General features: G+C 37.3%; 1 long non-coding RNA gene across 7 annotated transcripts in view; it reads left to right on the plus strand.

Moving 5' to 3' along the window:
• The window catches only part of LOC132664239 (uncharacterized), a 307,601-nt gene that overhangs the window by 11,262 nt on the left and 277,794 nt on the right, over nt 1-18,545 (plus strand). For all 7 annotated transcript variants that reach the window (XR_009603535.3, XR_013553569.2, XR_014136545.1 and 4 more), the window contains exon 2: nt 3,277-3,495. This is a non-coding gene — a long non-coding RNA (uncharacterized LOC132664239). The remainder of the gene's footprint in view (nt 1-3,276; nt 3,496-18,545) is intronic.

Here is an 18,545-nt window from a genome sequence, read left to right on the forward strand (position 1 = left end):
CTAAGTATTCCATGTCCTAAGGGTACCGTGCACAAGTAGCTGGAGTCAGGAATCTTCAGAATTTTCATTGAGTGGTGCTAGTTCAAAGAATTGGTCCAGTCATCAGATTCACTCAGGTGGTATTAGAAGAGGCCTAAAGAGAGAGGATGGTGTGGAGAATGTGGTGTTTGTGAAGAGAGGCTGTTCCTTTCCCATCACAAAAGCTAACAGTTTCATCAACAGTTTTTCAACCTTATCAGGATGGTCAACTCCTTAGCTTAGGATATGCCATGTACCCATGCTTCTCTCATTCAGCTCGTTTCACATTTTAATACCAAGTATAGTTAATATGACTTGTGGGACTAGTAGAAAATATGGCTTATGCTTGCTGAAACATTAATAAGAAAATGTATTGGCACAATTACCAGAAAATACAGAAGCAGGACAGATTTTAGGTTTAGGGTGATCTGATGACTTAATAATTCTGTTTTGTCTTCTGTGGTATTAGGCAAATTAGCCTCACAACGTAGGATGGCTGCCAATAGTAATCAAGTGTATATATGTTTCCTTGTTTATTCTTGTGGGAAAAAGAACTTCCATTTAAATGTTCTAAGCAAGAGTCCTGAGATTTATTCTGATTGGGCTGTTTAAGTCACGTGATCGACAATACATCAGTGACAGCAGCCAGGGGAATGAAACCTGTTTGCTGGCTTAAGTCTACCTCTGGTAGACCTTGAATTATCTTTACCCCAAGTACATGGATTGGATGAGGGATGGGGTGTTTATCTGAAAAATCTGGATGCTGTTAGGGAGAGAGAATGGAACAGGAATGCTGAAAAATAATATTTTCTACAAAGAGAGTTAATGACACAATGAGGGGTGTTCATTGATGGAGATACATGCAAATCCTAGATAAGAGGCCGAAGAACTTAGATTGTGTCCCAGTTAATAGGTAAAGATATATAGCTTTTAGAGAAAGGTTGGGATGGTTTTGAAGAATTCTGTATCAATAAAGATCAGCTTATATTTCCACTGGGATCTGTATTCAATTGTGGAGAGTTCTGTTAGGTGGTGCCTCATACAGACAGGAAGTGCATGTCCCTCTCTAGCCAATCAGAGGGAGAGGCATCAACTTCACTGTGGCTGTTTAGTGATGAGGAACATCTGCCTCTTGACAGCAGTCCAGCTGGAAATGTGGGAAAGTTGATCTCCACCCCAGGTTTTCTCTTCCTTAAAAGTGAAGAAATATACTCTGCGGAACAGAAAAAGATGGGGCACACCGCTTACGTTTATTTCTAAAAGTTGGCTGACTATTTCTACTTGAATGTCCCGCCAGCACTGTAAAGCTACCATTTCTTCAATGTCCCTCCTCCTCCCATCTTGATGTTTCTTCCTCTCTCTACTTTCATTGGTGATGATATTCTTACCTACCAGATCACCCAAAGCAGAAAACTTGAGAATTGTCCCATATTTCCACTTATTCTGTTCTTTACACCCTGTCAGAAGCAGTCCTTTGTTTTCCAAATACTTTTCAAAACTGTTTTCTCTTCCATTACCACTACAAACAAATACCTTCCTTCGGGCATGCACATATATTGCCTTGGACCAATGCAATTAGCCCCAGATTGGTATCCTTGACACAGGACGTTCATTCTCTACTTTTGCTACTAGAGTGAGCCTTCTGGAACACAAATCTGGATGCATTATAATTCACCTACTGAAAATCCTTTATTATTGCTCAGTCACTTAGAAGATAAAATGCAAAACTCTTTAGCCTTGCAAGTGGCACCCAACAACCTTTGTGATCTGGTCCCTGCCTACCACTCTAGCCTTATTCCTCATTTTGTGTTTCTCTGTCTTCAGTCCACATACTGGATGAATTGCTTGTCATACTCTTACGTGTAGTATACTACATATAAATACTCTTTATAACTTCATGTGCACTGTAACATCCATACCCATATGACAATACTGTGATTACTTAATTTTGTTCACATATACTTGAAATATATATTGGTTGATGTATATCCCAATGATGAAGACAGTGATAAGTGAAGATAATGTGAAAACTGGAGGAGAATATCAATATAACTTGAAAATGCATTAATATATAACTTATTTGTTTTAAATTTTTACTCCTTGTTATGCTAAGTGTAATAAGTCTTACAGAGAAAGACAGATACTGTATGTTTTCACTCTTATGTGGATCCTGAGAAACTTAACACAAGACCATGGGGGAGGGGAAGGGGAAAAAAAGTTACAGAGAGGGAAGGAGGCAAACCATAAGAGACTCTTAAAAACTGAGAATAAACTGAGGGTTGATGGAGGGTGGGAGGGAGGGGAAAGTGGGTGATGGGCATTGAGGAGGGCACCTGTTGGGATGAGCACTGGGTGTTGTATGGAAACCAATTTGCCAATAAATTTCATATTAAAAAATAAATAAATTTTTACTCTTTTCACTAAAACACATTTTTACATAAGCAAAATATTAAGGGTTTTTTTTGTGAGGCAGAAAGAACTCAAAAAAACAAAAAGAACTTTTATGTGTATATCTTTAAACTATAGATCTTCAAGGGCAGAAGCCATGTAGAATATATTCTTGAATTACTAGTACCTGCACAGCATCTGGCATGTACAAGTTGCTAAGTGAAGGTCTGTCCAATGGATGCGTGAATGAATGGATATAAAAATAAAATGTTAAATTGATGCTCTGGATACCAACTATCATGAATTCTATCACAGAATTCTATCACATGAATTCTATCACTATCACAGAAGTGCTCATTTCAAATGGTGAATTTGCATGTGTATTTGTGTATGTGTGTGTTATTACACAAGTACTTACTGCCTGAAGTGACAACAGAAAAAATTAGAAAGCAGGTTCATCACAGAGGAGTTTTTGTTTACTTTGCCCCCTCTTGGCTATTCCAACCATTCCTTTCATCCTGCTAATTCCTACCTTCAGAGTTCAAGTTTACTGGAAGGGATTAGGAATATACAAACTGCTTGCTAAAAGCTACCTAGTTCCTCATAAGAACTCATGATGTAGTTCTTGAATATTTCTAGGAGTGCAATTTCAGAATGGGAACTTTTTTTGCCAGAGAGTTGAAAAGAGGAGGCCGGATAATGTGTAATGTAGTAGAGGGGGGCAGTCTTTGAGAGAGACTAACATGGTAATAGTAACGTCCATTTTTTTAGAATCTGCAGTGTGTCTGGCTCTATACTAAACTACTTTATATTGTCTTATTTAATCCTCAAAATAACTCTTCAGATACTGTTCTTATTCTGTTTTTCCAGATGAGGAAATTGAGTGTTCACATTACTATGTCTTTTCTACAAATTATGCCAAAATGAACATTTGTTATGCTCATGGATTTGTGGATCAGGGATTCAAACGGGGATGACTTATCTCCGCTTCACAATGTCTGAGGCCTCAGGTGGAGCACTTGAAGGCTGCGTCTGTCATCACCTGAAGACTCATCTGCTCACACGTCCAGGCATTGATGCTGGTGGATGGTAAGTACTTCCGTGCTATTTTCATGTGGACTAATTTGCAGTTACTAAGAGCATGGCAGATGGATTTTAAAGGTAAGCGTTGAGAGAGGGGAGAGAGAGAAATCACTTCTATGATTAGCCTTGGACGTTATAGCAGTGTTAACTTCTGCCATATTCTGTATATTAAGTGACTGTGTGACTATGTAGAATGCCCAGTTTCAAGAGGCGATGAAATTGACTTCTCTTGATAGAGGAGACACAAGGTTCTGAAGCATAAGTATCGATGTAGCCACTTTTGGAAAATACAGTTGACTACACAAAGCCTCAGAGAGTTTAAATAAGTCTCCCAAACAGCTTGTAAATGGAGCAGCTCCAATGGGAGATTAGATTTACTTGTCTCTAACTTTCTGTGCTTGCCACTTGATCACATTGTAGAATGCTACCAGATCATTAAGATCTTAAAAGAACTATATGTAAATAAGCATATATATATATATACATATGTATACATGTATACATGTATACATATGTATACATATGTGTATACATGTATACATGTATACATGTATATATACATGTATATATACATATATGTGTACATGTATATATACATGTATATATACATATATGTATATATGTATACATGTATACATGTATGTATATACATGCTTAAAAGAACTACTTATAAACTATATGTAAATAAGCAAAAATAGTTATATGATCAACTTTAATTCAGAGTTTAGAACCTTTCAGAAGGCCCCCAGGCTTCCAGATTTGCAGATCACCAAGATAATGGTTTGTGCCTATTTTTTGTACCTTTCTAATGTCACCTATTCACTTTTTCCTTTAATGATGTTATTTATGCATGTGTCTTATAACTTACTCCCTCCACCAACATAAATACCCTGCTTATTTTATTCAGGGTAGGATCTTGTCTAATTTGATTCATCTTTCTACCCTGATAACACCTATTATGAGAAGCTGGCTCACAATAAACTCTCAATAAATGCTTGGCAAAAGAATTAAAAATAGCAGTTCATACTAGAATAAAATAGCAGAATAGTGTGACTTTGTTATTGTTGAACTGCTCTGGGATACTTGGATTATGGGTATTGTGAGGACCAGATTAGGTAATTCAAGTGAAAGTGTTTAAAATGTCAAATGTGCTTTGTGATTAAAAGGGTAATGGTGGCTTTGGTCCTGGAACTCTGATAGACCTGTGAGGAAAACATAGAGATGTTTAATTTTTGGTCTTTAACCTGTGGCATGGGTTGGTTTTCTAGGAATAAATGTAAATCATGGTCACAAGGTCAAAACAAATATAGCATTGCATGGTAGGAAAAATCTCCTCAATATGTCACTCTATTATAATTTTAATATAACTCATAACTAATATCATGCTACTTGTAATATTTTATTTTGCTTTTACTCTCAAAAATATGTCTTAGAGATCTTTCCTTGTAAGTACATATAGATTTACCACAGTCTTATATTACTATCCATAGTTCTGTGGTATGGGAACACTGTATTGAAACAATTCCCTATTCATGGACATTGATCCTATTTTTTTGTTTTGTTGAAATTATAATGTCGCATTGACATACTAGTGGATGGCCAGAATTTCTTTTTTCCTTTTAAGTTTATTTTATTTTGAGACAGAGAGAGAGCGAGCACACAAGTAGGGGAGGGGCAGAGAGAGAGGGAGAGAGAGAGAATCCCAAGCAGGCTCCACCCTGTCCCTGCAGAGCCCAACATGGGGCTCGAACTCACAAACTGTGAGATTTTGACCTGAGCTGGAATCAAGAGTCGGACTCTTAACCAACTGAGCCACCCAGGTGCTCCAGAGTCGGAATTTCTAGAAGATGGATTCCTGAAAGTGAATTACTGGATGAAAGGATATACTTTTTAATGTTTAAAATTTTGATAGATATTGGCAAATTATTCTCTAAAATGGCTATGTGGATATACTCCTACCAATATTTCTCTGTATGTTTTTAATGCCGACTTTGATGTGATTGATCTAGGAAAATTATAGTATATTAGGTCAAAGAATCCCCATGTCAATAAATGGAAGGATTTTGAATTAACCTCTGGTTTGAAATTCTTACTCTGCTACTTACTTGTTGTATGATCTTGGGTTAAATTACTTGTTCTTTTTCAGCCTCCATTTTCTTCATCCATAAAATATAGGCAATGATAGCAACCTTCCTGGATTGTTGAAAGAGTAATAAATAAGACAACTACATATGTAAAGTGTGTGGTGAACTTCTACGAGCTAAGTCTTACATAATGTTCAATTATTTTTCCTTTCCTTCATCAAATTTTTATTTAAATCTAATACCTCAAAATATAAGTCCTGTTTGGGCCCTTACATATCTTATTACAAAGTCCAGCTTAAATAACTAAATTTTCAGAAGAATATAATTTCTTCTGAAATTATAGATTAAATTTCAAAAAATATATACTTGGAAAAATGCATTTTGATTTTGCTGACTTTAAAAAGCCATACACCTGGCACTGTAGTTTTTTAAAACTTTCTTTTAATTGCTCTCTTTGGCTATATAATAATAATCATTGCTTCTTGACACATTTGTGCCCTAAAATATGTGCTTTAGTAGTGCTGTGTCATGCTAATCCTGGAGGAAAGCTAGTTTTCCTATTTTTATTTTCAGAGCTGATGTTATACCTTAAGGAAATATTTTTTAAAAGTTGGAGTTTCTACCTATTAATATCAAATGTTCCTAAGAAAAAGATAAAGGACATCAAAACTTCACAATTATACTGTAACCCTTGATTGTGTTTCCAGAAATTACTTGGGCTGAATAAAATTATTTGGTTTGTAATGAGTTTTAGAAGAAATGAAGAGAATGGAGGTATTGGAAAATGAAGTGTGTCTCTTAATTGAAAAGACTGTTACTTTCCAATCTAAATCAAATTATTATGACAGTGGTTTCAAGCAATTGGAAAGAAGAATTATTCTCTGGAAATAATGAGTTCATTATATAACCTAAAAATATACGTAAAAAAAAAACTTTTTGGTTGTCTTTCTGCTGAAATAAATGAGTTAAAAATGAAAATATTTTTATTGTTCATCTGCAGAATTCATTGTTTTTCAAAATAATGTATAAGCATTAGAAGATAGGTGTCTGATTCCTTTCTGGAATTTTCATTTTTGCTATCATGAGATGTAAACTACCTAAAAAGGAACTGAAACTATACATATGCTATATAGGTATAAATATATTAATTTTTTTTTCCTTTTTAAGTAAAGGAAACCCCCATTGTGGGGCTCAAGCTCACAACCCCAAGATCAAGAGTTACACACTGTACAGACTGAGCTAGCCAGTCTGTATATATCAGTCTGTACTGATATGTGGACCATGCAATTCATTATGAGGCATAGTCCTTAAAACTCTTGGAGTCTTGTGTTGCTTGGGTTTCCACATTTTGGAAATTGAAAAATTATCACATTTGGTAAAACAATGTGATAATACTAATCTGCCTGTCAATATCTAGTCAATATCCATTTTTACCTATCTGTCCATCTGTCACCAACTTACAGTATACATACTCTGCATGTTACTCTTTTTTCTCTTAAATAGGTACTGTCTTCTTTTATTTATATGGGTATATATATATATATATATATATATATATATACACACACACACACACATATATACACACACACACATATACACACACACACACACACATATATATTACTGTGTCAGTTATACTTCTTTTCTTTCCAATTTTTGTATAAGATTCAATAGGTTGAACTTTTAGAATAGAGGCATTTGGGATCAAATGCTCATAGAATCACATCAAGCCTGTTCACTCTTAAATAGTTGTAACTGTTTGAAAATCTTTCTTGTTTTGAACTGAAATTTCAGATCATTTCATAACCCTACGGTTCCTTTCCCCTTTTCCCTTCAACTCAGTTCTCTTCTGCAGTCTTTTACACTCCACTTTGAGGCTCTAGACAGGAAATATTTTGTAATATTTGTATGTACAAATATATGTATATATCCCTCTCTGGTTACTTTCTTTTTCTGTACTCTGATTATTAATCTTACTCTCAGATTTTAGTGACAAACAATTCTAAGAGTTATCACCTGTGTTCAGACCTATCTATATGCAGAGTGAGGGTAATAAGTAAAATAAATTTGAGATTATCAACCAGTGTGATTTCTCTTAAGTCTAATTCTCATTCTTTCTGTATGCTCTTCTCAAAGATAAACCTTCTAAAAATGAGTGTCACTCAAATTAGTATCTCAAAACCCTTCCCTAACTCTATACTGTGTAAGAGATGACGTGTAAATGCTGTATCGAGTCATTGCAGACCCTTTAATCCATCTTGCCAGCACTATTTTCAACTGTTCTTTCACCAGAAACTTTAGCAAAATAAATCTGCTTATTGCTGTCTGATAGTGTATTGTACAGAGGCCAGGCTGTTTTACTTTTAAAAAAAATTTTTTTTAAATGTTTATTTATTTTTGAGAGACAGAGAGAAAGAGAGTGAGTGTGGAGGAGAGGCAGGTAAAGAGGGATACACAGAATCCGAAGCAGGCTCCAAGCTATCAGTACAGAGCCTGACGCGGGCCTCGAACTCATGAACCGCGAGATCATGACTTGAGCTGAAGTTGGAAGCTTAACCAACTGAGCCACCCAGGCACCCCTAGGCTGTTTTACTTCTTGCTTTGCCACCATCTCACTGTTTAGTTTGGGTAATGTGTCTCACTAAAAAAGGACTGGTCGTAGTATCTACTTCATAGGTTATTAGGAGGAGTAAAACTATTCATACATATAAAATCCCGGAAAATTGTGCATGACACATGAAAAGAATTCAGTATATATTAGCAAAGAATGGCGATATGCCTCATTGAGTTTATTTTCATATACTATTCGTTTTTCCTATAAAATCTTGACTGTTTTGTCTTTAAGCCCTCCCTTCCTTCAAAACACATTTCAGATGTAATCTTTCGCATCCTTCAGTGATGCCTTCCCTTCTGAAACTGTGTCTTTTCTGTGTCATTGATGCAGTGCTTAGTTAGGGTGACCACATTATTATTCGAGTGGGGACTCTTTTAATAGGAAAATGAGTACTTTTGGTAATTACACTGGGACAACTGGCATAAATTGACTGACCTGGGCAAAGGGACAGATGGTTATCCTCTGAATAGTAGAGCCTTAAGTTATCAAATCTGTTATTATCCAATCAAAGCAAACCTTATCTTTATATGCAAATTGTTATGGCAGATCTATTAACTTAATTGTCAGGAAATGAGGTTCATCAAAATGAACCTCACCTGTTTCTGGCCATTCCCAGAGTACTACTTCTCATCTGTTAGGCACAAATACCTCTTCTCTTCGGTCTTCATTTGATCCTCATTCTTCTGCCTTCCTGACCACTGATCCTTATGAGACAGTCACTCTACCTGGTAGTCCTTGCATTGCCCAGCTCCACTGACTCCCCACCTTCCCCTCCTTAATCTCCACACTCATCCTTCTCTAGGCTCTGGATAGGAGGAACTACTCCCACTTGTATTGTTCCTTCCCAAAATGCATGCACCAAGCCTTTCTTGATAACCCACAATACAACTGACACCTATGATAATTCTTGCTTAGGCTTCATTGATCCATCATGGTTGAAAGAAGAGGCATTTAAGTCAGAGAATTCCTAACAACCACTGCCTACACCTATGCACATTCTGGTTGCTCAGAGGCTCATTCTTTGCCTTGCTTTTAGCCTATCTCCGCTGACTCGGGACAGCTCAAACCCTACCATTTGAAACACTCCAGAATTCATAGTCTTTTTCATGTATCAAATGCTCCCACCCAAAAAGAGACAAGTTTCTCTATACACAGGTTTCTCACCCCTCACTCTCCGGAACCCAGCCCTCTTGTTTAATGTCTTTTAGGATGACTGACGATAGGAAAACTCCTCCTGTCTGGGGAAACTCCACCCTGATCCTCAAGGATGTGGTTTGGTTCTATGCTCTTGATAAGGTAATCAATCGTAAGAGGCTGACATTGGTATATTTCTATAAAACTGGGATATTTGGCATTATTCATCATTGCCTATTACATAGTATTTGCTACTTTGCTACTTGTATCTTTATAAATACATTCTATAGCCTTAACTAGATTGCGTGTTCCTTGGGAGTAGGTGTGTCCTTTCCCTGGCAAAGTTCCAGACACAGAAATGGTGTTCAATGAAAAGTTTGTGTTAAATGAGTGTGAGGTGAAGAGGTAATAGAAAACACTGCTAACGTATGAAATACCTACTCCTTCCTCATGTATTGTTTCTTCCTTTTGGACAGTAGTTTATGTGTAGAACACCTTTCTATGAATCTCTGGGTTCTCTTGGTAGTGCTGTGTTGTGTACTGGTCTATTCAACCCATTTTTCTGGCCCGTACTGCTTACACTGTAACATAGCTTTCCTTTTGGGCTAAGTTAATCTTATATTCTTAGCATCAAGCACAGAACTCAAACCTGAGTGAAAGGAGAGTTATGAAATGAGATCTACCAGAGATAGGAGTCACAAAATCACCAGTATTAACGCGGGGCTCCTGGTGATTTGTGTTAGGAAGTTCCCTCACCAGCGTTATCTTCTTCTGAACAGACCTTCAGTAGCTTGCTCTGGCAACTATTCAATTGTGTAATACAGAAATATTTCTCTCAAGTATAAATTTTCCTCTTTTCAACTCTAATAGTTCTCACATAATAATATATCTTTGTCAACCAACATTTTCGTGTGTGCTCCATTGGATATCAAACATGACACAAAACAAGGAAAGGTCTTACTCTTTTATCAGTGCAATGTTTTCTTCTATCATTCATGCTGACCTGGTGTCAGCAGCTATTTCACAGACACCATCATCAGTACTTACAGTTAACCACAGAGATGTATTCCCAGATTTTGACCTTTGTTCTAGATACTGAGGACAAAGAAGAAGAAAAAAAATGATACTTCATCTGAACAGAAAATGATGGAAGAGTCAGTAAAGGTAGCACTAAGTAAAAAATCCTGCCATTTATTATAATTTAGTTTTAAGAATGTTTTTTAAAATTACATACTCATTTTAGCTAAGTATATTGAAGTCTTCCAAACAATGGCAGATCTGTTATTTTCATTATTTTAGTCACTGTCATATAATTTTAATGCTGTGCATTTTGATGGGCATTATGTTTTCTACCCGGTTTGTGAAATAAGAGATAAAATCACAAGTTGGTCTTTGGTAGTAGGTTAATGATAGTAGTTATCTTCTACTTTATGCACTGTGCCGTAAACTCTAGGGAATTATTTTGGCAAGATATGGAATTTAGTCTGAGAATTTTTTAACTGAGTATCTGTTGGGGACCATTGAAGGGGACAAATAAATACTGCCTCTCTTCCCCGAGAACAAGGCAGATGGAAGTCCAGATATTATCTTTATTTCACATAAAGCTAATATTTCAAAATGTGGCCTGTATCTACATATATATGTGTTTCTCAATACAGAATTCTGGAATTAGGCCAATTTTCTCACCAAGTCATAAGTGTCTGAATTCAAGCAGCTCCCTGTACACATACCACAAACCAAAGGGCAGGAATCCGAGTCTGGAGCTGAGTGGACTGCCCACTCACTGTAAGCAGGCCCTTGCTGAGAGAATGGAAAGTCTAGAGGAAAGGGCTTTTGTGTCTACTTTCTCCTTCCAGACTCACCAGTCATATAAATCATTTAGGGTATCATGAGCGAGGGGGTAGAGGGAGGTTAGGGGTGATGTGGTTCCCTCTGCATCAAAGGAAACGGTAGGAGTGGGCAATCAGTATCTGTCACTACTAACATTTCTGAGGTTTTTGCATTCAACAATCTGAGTTAATCCATTGGGTTTAACTATTAAATCTTTGGTCAACCAAAGTTATAGTCATACCAGTGGGAAAAAGGGCAGCAGTCTCTCACGGTGACCTTTTCCCCACTTAGAGTCTGCTCTGCAAATACTAGTCACTGTTTTGTTGAGTTCCTACTCGGACCACTAGTGGGCAGCACAGATTTTACACCCCAAAGGCGCTAAAAATAAATGATAACAATAGCCAATTACATTAACTCCTCCAAGGCAGCTCTGCATTTAAGACTGAAGTTCACTTGTATGTTACTTTATACCCCAAGTGTATCCAACCACATATCCAAAAGGGCCTATCAGAGGTTCTTCAAAGAGAGCAGATGACAACTCATAAAATATAATCCCCTTCTTATCATCAAATTCCTAGGAAGAAGCTAAAGTTGTAAACTTAATTCCCGTTTCAAGTTGTAGCTGTCGAGTTCTAGCAGGAGAAGTGGATGGCACACTCAAACTGGGTGGTTGAGAAGAGTTTTTATTTTATTAAAAGAAAGTCATTTTTTTAAGAAAGGGAAACAAACCACAAGAGATTCTTAATGATAGAGAACAAACTTAGGGTTAATGGAGGGAGGGAGAGAGGGAGGTGGGTGGGAGATGGGCTAGATGGGTGATGGGTATTAAGGAGGGCACTTGTGATGAACAGTGGGTGTTGTATGTAAGTGACGAATCACTGAATTCTACTCCTGAAACCAATATTGCACTCAGTGTGTTAGCTAACTAAAATTAAAATAATAAAGTAAAACATTAGAAACTAAAAAAGACCCCAAACAAACCCTGTATTAAAAGGTACTATTCATATCAGAGCAGATGGGGTGTGGGGAAACTAACAAGGATGGACACTATTCGGGGATTACTGAGAGGGAGTACCTGTCACCACCCTAGGCCTGCGGAGGGGCAAGGAGAGACAGATCCTCAGAATCTGCAGAAAGTAGTTCCATGAAGAGGGCTACCTTAAACAGGAGGATGCAGCCAACCCACAGTGATCCAGGAGGGAAGGAGCCAAGGGAATAAACTCCCTGACCTAATTTTTCTCCTGTCTTCCTGGTGCTTTCCACTGGGAGAATCCAGTCGGGAGTCAGAGGGTAAGGAGCCTGTGCAGCATTTGCAGCACACAGCGTGGAGAGTGATCTGGAGGAGCAGGAAGAAGGCAATCAGCTCATAAATTCAAGTTTAAGAAGAAGTGTGAAGGAAATAAAGTCCAAAATCAAATTCTGTTGCCCTTGTGTTGTAAAATGCCAGAAGAAATTTAAGTCCCAAATCCATTCTTTGTAACTTAATGTTCTACTTAGTCTCAGCTAGAGTAATTTCTCAGTGGTTGGCAAACCTGGGTTTTATTTTAAAAGCTACAGGCTGGGCTGTCTTGTCCTGGAATGGGGGTAGATCTTCCAAGGCCTCAGGAGTTGTATCAGCTTAATGTCAAGTGTTTTCTGAGCTATACTTTCAAAGGGACTAAATGATAAATAGGACACATCAGACTATCACAGCTCTAGGCACACAGGCAGCAGATTTCAAATGAGCCAATGCTCAGTCCCTAGAATAGTTCCACAAGGCAAAGTCATGTTCCCAGAATCAGAACCCAGGGCTTAGTCTAACCCAATATTGTTTGCCAAAGACGACAGTATAGGCTTGGTAATATCTGAGTTTTGAAGGAGTTGAGGCAGAGAAAATATTCTTGATTGAGCCTTGCTACCATGCCAGTCAGTTTATGCCACTTGGTTCCGAATTCATAAACACAAGTGGAAGAAATCAGCAAGAGGTTCATTGTTGCATTGTGCACATATGGGGAAAAATCTACATCTGTGTGCTGCCTCCTCATCCATGTAGTGGCATTTGAGACACTGCTGTTGGTTTTCAAAGTTTAAAAAGTTTAAATGATGGAAACTCCAGACAGAAAATCTTATTTGAGGGGACCCTCTTTCCCATCCCATTTTCACAGCCTCTCCATTTTGCATTTCTTTTCGTACAGTTTATCTGTGCCTGACATTGATAATCTAAATCTAGAACCTTACTAGTGTGGTGTAGCATCGGTGAAACTCAGGTGTAACATGTGCTACTTTCAGAATAATAGAAGCATATGTCCTGTCTCCTGTCTGATAGGTCTATGTATAAAACAACTGCTTCTGGTAGTTGAATTTTGCCTCAGCCACACCTCTTAGGAAGTTGCACCTGTGTGGTTCAGGGTCAAGCAGTGGTATCTCACATCTTGAACCTTTCCAGAATCAGCTGTAGATCAGTTCTTTGGTGAAACCCACAGCCCCACATTCCTTTGGTGGCACTGCCCCCAAATGAAGAGCCTCCATAAAATGTGGTCACCCCCTAGTGAAAAAAAAATTGCTATGGGGCTTAAGGCTTCAAGTCTAATGGCATAATTGTAAACTTTAAGATAGCCTGTTATAAGTTATATGGTCAAGTAAAAAAATTGAAGCTATGTGTTCTGGCTACCCCAGCAGTCTCTGTCACTCCTGGTGTATGTCAGTCCCCAAATTTTAATTCTCCTTTCTGTTACAAAGATATTTCCTCCCTCAAAAACAAATGCAGTCCTCCTTACCCACCATGGAGTAAATCTTATATCCTGACCTGGACCTGGAGATAATCTTTTTGAGGGGAGTTTGGCTCCCAAGAGAAAGGAGAGACTAAGGAGCTAGGTGACCCATGCTCAGTTTCTCATTCTTTAGCAACCATAAAAATGCACTGCTTAACCTCTTCTGCAGCAAGGAGCATAACTAATTGCCCAAGTTTTTACCCTTCTGGAACCGAACTGCAGTTGTTCTGAAGCCACCTGCAAGCTGCTCCCAGTCAGTGATAGAAGAGCTTGGGAGCTGGTTCCAGCCCATTACTGCAGACTCCATTAATGGGCAGCCTTAGCCCGAGGTCCTGTTGGCCTTGCCAAATCTGTCTTGGAAGGACACGGCAGTCGGAGACTCTTCTTACCAGTTCTCTTTAGCAGATGTCACACTTGCATCTGTGTGAAGACTCTCTTCCTCCTTCCTTGGCTCCCTTTCCCTCAACCTTCAAAGGCATTTCCCCTAATATATGTCTTGCATGTCTAACTGCATTTTGCATCTGCTTCTCAGAAAACCTGAAGTAACGCGCCTTCCAAACTCATCCAGTTGTTAGGTAATTCCACACCTCTGCCCTAGGACTGACTGAGAGGGAAGAGAGACAAAAGTGTGAAGCTAGGGATGCCTGGGTGGCTCAGTTGGTTAAGCATCTGACTTTGGTTCAGGTCATGATCTCATCAGTTCCTGAGCTCGAGCCCCCACGTCTGGCTCAGTGCTATCGGGGCAAAGCCTGTTTCAGATCCTCTGTCTCCCTCTCTTTCTGCCCCTCCCCCACTGGCACTCTCCCTTCCTCAAAAATAAACATTAAAAAAGGGTGTGAAGCTAATAAATATTCCTCCACCTGGAATATGATGTCAAGATTGGGAAATAAGCTGCAATCCTAACAGTTTTATTAAGAGAAGTTTGGGAGGTTAGAGTATATCCAATCTTTTGTCTGCTTCAAATATGTCCACATTAAAATATGTCTTAATAGTTGCCAGGGGCCAAATTTTGAGCAGGCCCTTGGTGTGCCTTTATATAGCTTTTCCTTGTGGTGAGAAGGTATAGCTGATTAATTTAACCAGTTGAATAAAAAATCTGTTATTCAATTTTTAAATTTCAGATTTCAAGTAATTGCTATTGTATCTTACAAATGTTATCATCTCCCAATTCTTTCTTTTTAGTGCATTTCTATTTTGTTAAAATTGTCAGTCAGCATCAATTCAGTTGCCCAGCCTAGAAATTTTGATCGATCTCTTTCCTTTGTGGTCCATAGTTAATCAGTCATCAAGTGCTTTAGAATGTACTATTCGAAGATACTCAGTATCTATTCCCTCCTTTCCATTCTTTCTAATACTGCTCTTGTCATCAAATTTGACCCATTTAAATAGCCTTGTTACAATATTTTGGCTTTAGTTTCTTCATTATTCCAATTGATTATTTTTCTAATCTATAAGCCAAATTATATTACTCTCTTGCTTAGAAATTACTTTCCATCACTTATAAGATGAAGTTAAAACTCATTATGATGAAGTAAAAGTCCTTTATAATCTGAATTCAACTTGTCTTGAGAATCATACCAGTAAAACTCGCTCTCTTTCTGACATCTGTTTCAGTCACACCTTATACTTGCTGGTTGTTTCACTTATCTGTGTAATTGTGAATGTTTTTCTCTAGGATTTGTGTTCTATTTCTTCTTTCTGCTTTCCTTCATCTGTTAACTTCCTCCATATTCTTTAAAGCCTGGCTGAAAATCGTCTCCTCTAAAAGGACCTCTAAGGTTTTCCAGGCAGAGTTAATCATTTCTAATATTTGCTCCTAAAACATAGGAAGCACTCTTCAATTATATTTTAATTTTTTCTCTGTGTGCCTTTGTTCCTTTTGATTATAAATTCCAATAAAGTAAGAAATTATGGTTGTCATATGACAAATATTATTGAATTTAAGTGAAAATTTAAAGATAGCATAGGAAAGGAGTCTAGGAATAACCACCACTAATATGTATTTCTCCTTTAACATATATATTTTTATTCAACAAATAAGAAACATTCTAAACAACATATAACAGATAATATAAATTAAAGTAACAGCCTTGGTACAACTCGATTTTCAATATCGTGACATTTTTAAGATTTTCGTCTTTATCAAAAGGGCTGTAATATGCAGAATTACTTAAATTGTGTTATAGACCCAAGGGTCTCTTATATCAGTAGCTCCAAAGAAAAGTTTTAGCTTATTGTGAAGTCATAAGTCCCAAACTGATTGAATATGTTTTATATGCATTATTTCTTCTTGTTTTCTGATTTTTGTTTTATTGTCCACTCTTTTAATCAGAAGTGAGAATGACCAATAAAAACAAAAATAACCTAAATGCAGTTGAGTGTACTTGTCAGTTTTGAACAAAATTGCTAGAACATAATGCTAAAAATGTGTATGTTGCTGATAAACCACAGACATACGTAAGCAACATTAATGAAACATTCATAGTACAGATTCATTTTAGCAACTTCTTAGCTGTTTTTACTGAAAGAGGGGAGAAGATGTATGACCTCTCTTGGGTCTCAGTTTACTTGGTTGTGAAATAAAGGGTTGGAATAGGCTCATTCATTTATTCAGAATACTGTGTGCCAGATGCTAGTGTTGGAAATATAAAGATGAGCAAGATGGATAGGGTTCTTGTCTTTTAGCAACTTAAACATAGGTGAATTAAAATGTTTTTTCCCTTTAAGGGTTTCATAAACATGACATGATGGTATAAATTAAATGAGATGGATAGTGAGACATTATCCACATTTGCTCCCCCCCCCCGCCCCCTTTTTGCTTTTTTATTTAGGAGCACATTTTACTGATGTTTATATGGTAAAAAAAAATTGTCATCGGAAGACAAGTTTTTTTTGTTTTTTGTTTTTTTTTTTTTTTTGGAAGACAAGTTTTAATGGTTGAATTTCAATAAACATATTGCCACTGTTTTGTGTAGTAATTGGCTCTTGACTTTAAAACAACAGAAAATTGGTCAATGTATTGACCACACATAGACTAGGGGTTAGTCAGACTTAAGCACTTTAATTCCCAAACTGAGTGCCTTATAGAGATTTCACTTTGTACACTGACTCTTACCCAATTCTAGATTGGCATTATTGTCTATGGCCTTGCATGACTTGGTAATGGGGACAGGACATTTTTTTATTCCGTTAAGTGTTGTGCAGAGGGGACAACTGGTTTAAAATATGCATTATTTAGCCCACTTAAAATGGACAATGGATGATGAATAACAAGTTCAAAGAAATAAGCAAATATTTACTGTCTTAATAAATCTGTCCCATAAAAGTTTTAGGGATTAGCCAGGATGACATAAAGATACTCAGAGGAAGATAACAATTTTGAATCCATATTATAAGTGATTTTTATTTTTAATTCCTTAAGTATATATTTGTTAATACCATGAGAGATGTTTTCACTGTCAGACTGTGATCATATCCAAAGAACCGGTCTTTAGAATCAGAAAACCTGCCACTGTACTTTAAAAAATATGAACTCAATACATTGCAGCCATATTATATTTCTACTAAGCGAAGAGGTATGTGATAAACACGTCAATGATAAAGCAGGTGCCCTTTAGCTCACTTTTCTATTTGAAGATTGGAAAATTGTAATATTCCATAGTGTAACAGGAATATTTCCATGGTATTAAACTGATATGGATTTTTTTCCCCAAGTAACTTTCTGGCTTTCAGATGAAAAGCCATGCCTGGTAGCTCAGATTATACTATTTATTCTTTAGTGTAAGAAGATACCTCTTCTATTATTGAGACTAGGAATTGAGGTTTAATGTCTGCCGGAAAGGAGAAAGCTATAACAGAGAAGCAGAAGGGATGGCCTTCTTTTCTGAACATGTGGATTGGGAAATGAGAAGAGAGAAAGATGTGGCAAAGAGGTCAGATTTCCATGCTGTCATTTTCCACCTCTAGAGAATAGAACCTAGTGTATGCAGTAGAAGCATCCATATAATAGGGTCTAGCGGAAGCAAGCTCAGAGACTGCAAAACTCAGAGAATCTTCTATTCGACCTTATCCAATATGGCAAAGATGAAAGCATAAGTGTGATGAAGGGAATTATCTAATAGATGGCATGAGGCAGCATTCTTGTCTCCAAAGGTATGCACAGAGTATGAAGGGATTAAGAAATTTCCTTATCTCCTGGTGAGAGGATGTGGAGGGGCTGAGAGTGGGAATGGACCATCAGAGGGCCAAAATTAAAGCAAAGAGGTCTCAGTGAACCACAGATTCACAGATCTAAGATCACAAACTCTCATGATGGATGCCATCATGATGCTTCATCACATCACATCACATAATAGTAGGACTGGTCTGATTTAATTCCTGATTTAATTCGGGAATTAAATCAGACCAGTCACATAACAGAAACTAGAAAGCATCCAGAGGACACTGCAGAAATGTAGTATCACCTTTTGCCATAACCCCATGAACCCCTGATAGTCCCAGACACCGTATAGGGGTAGAGCCAGGAGAGGGAATACTCCAATTCCCACTGCTACATAATAAATAATTCTAACACTTACTGGTGTAAAACAACTGTTTTATTATGCTCGTAGATTTTATAATCAGAAATTCAAGGATACTCTC

This window comes from Panthera onca, chromosome F2, assembly GCF_046562875.1.
Source record: "Panthera onca isolate mPanOnc1 chromosome F2, mPanOnc1 haplotype 2, whole genome shotgun sequence".
NCBI classification, from domain to species: Eukaryota; Metazoa; Chordata; class Mammalia; order Carnivora; family Felidae; genus Panthera; species Panthera onca.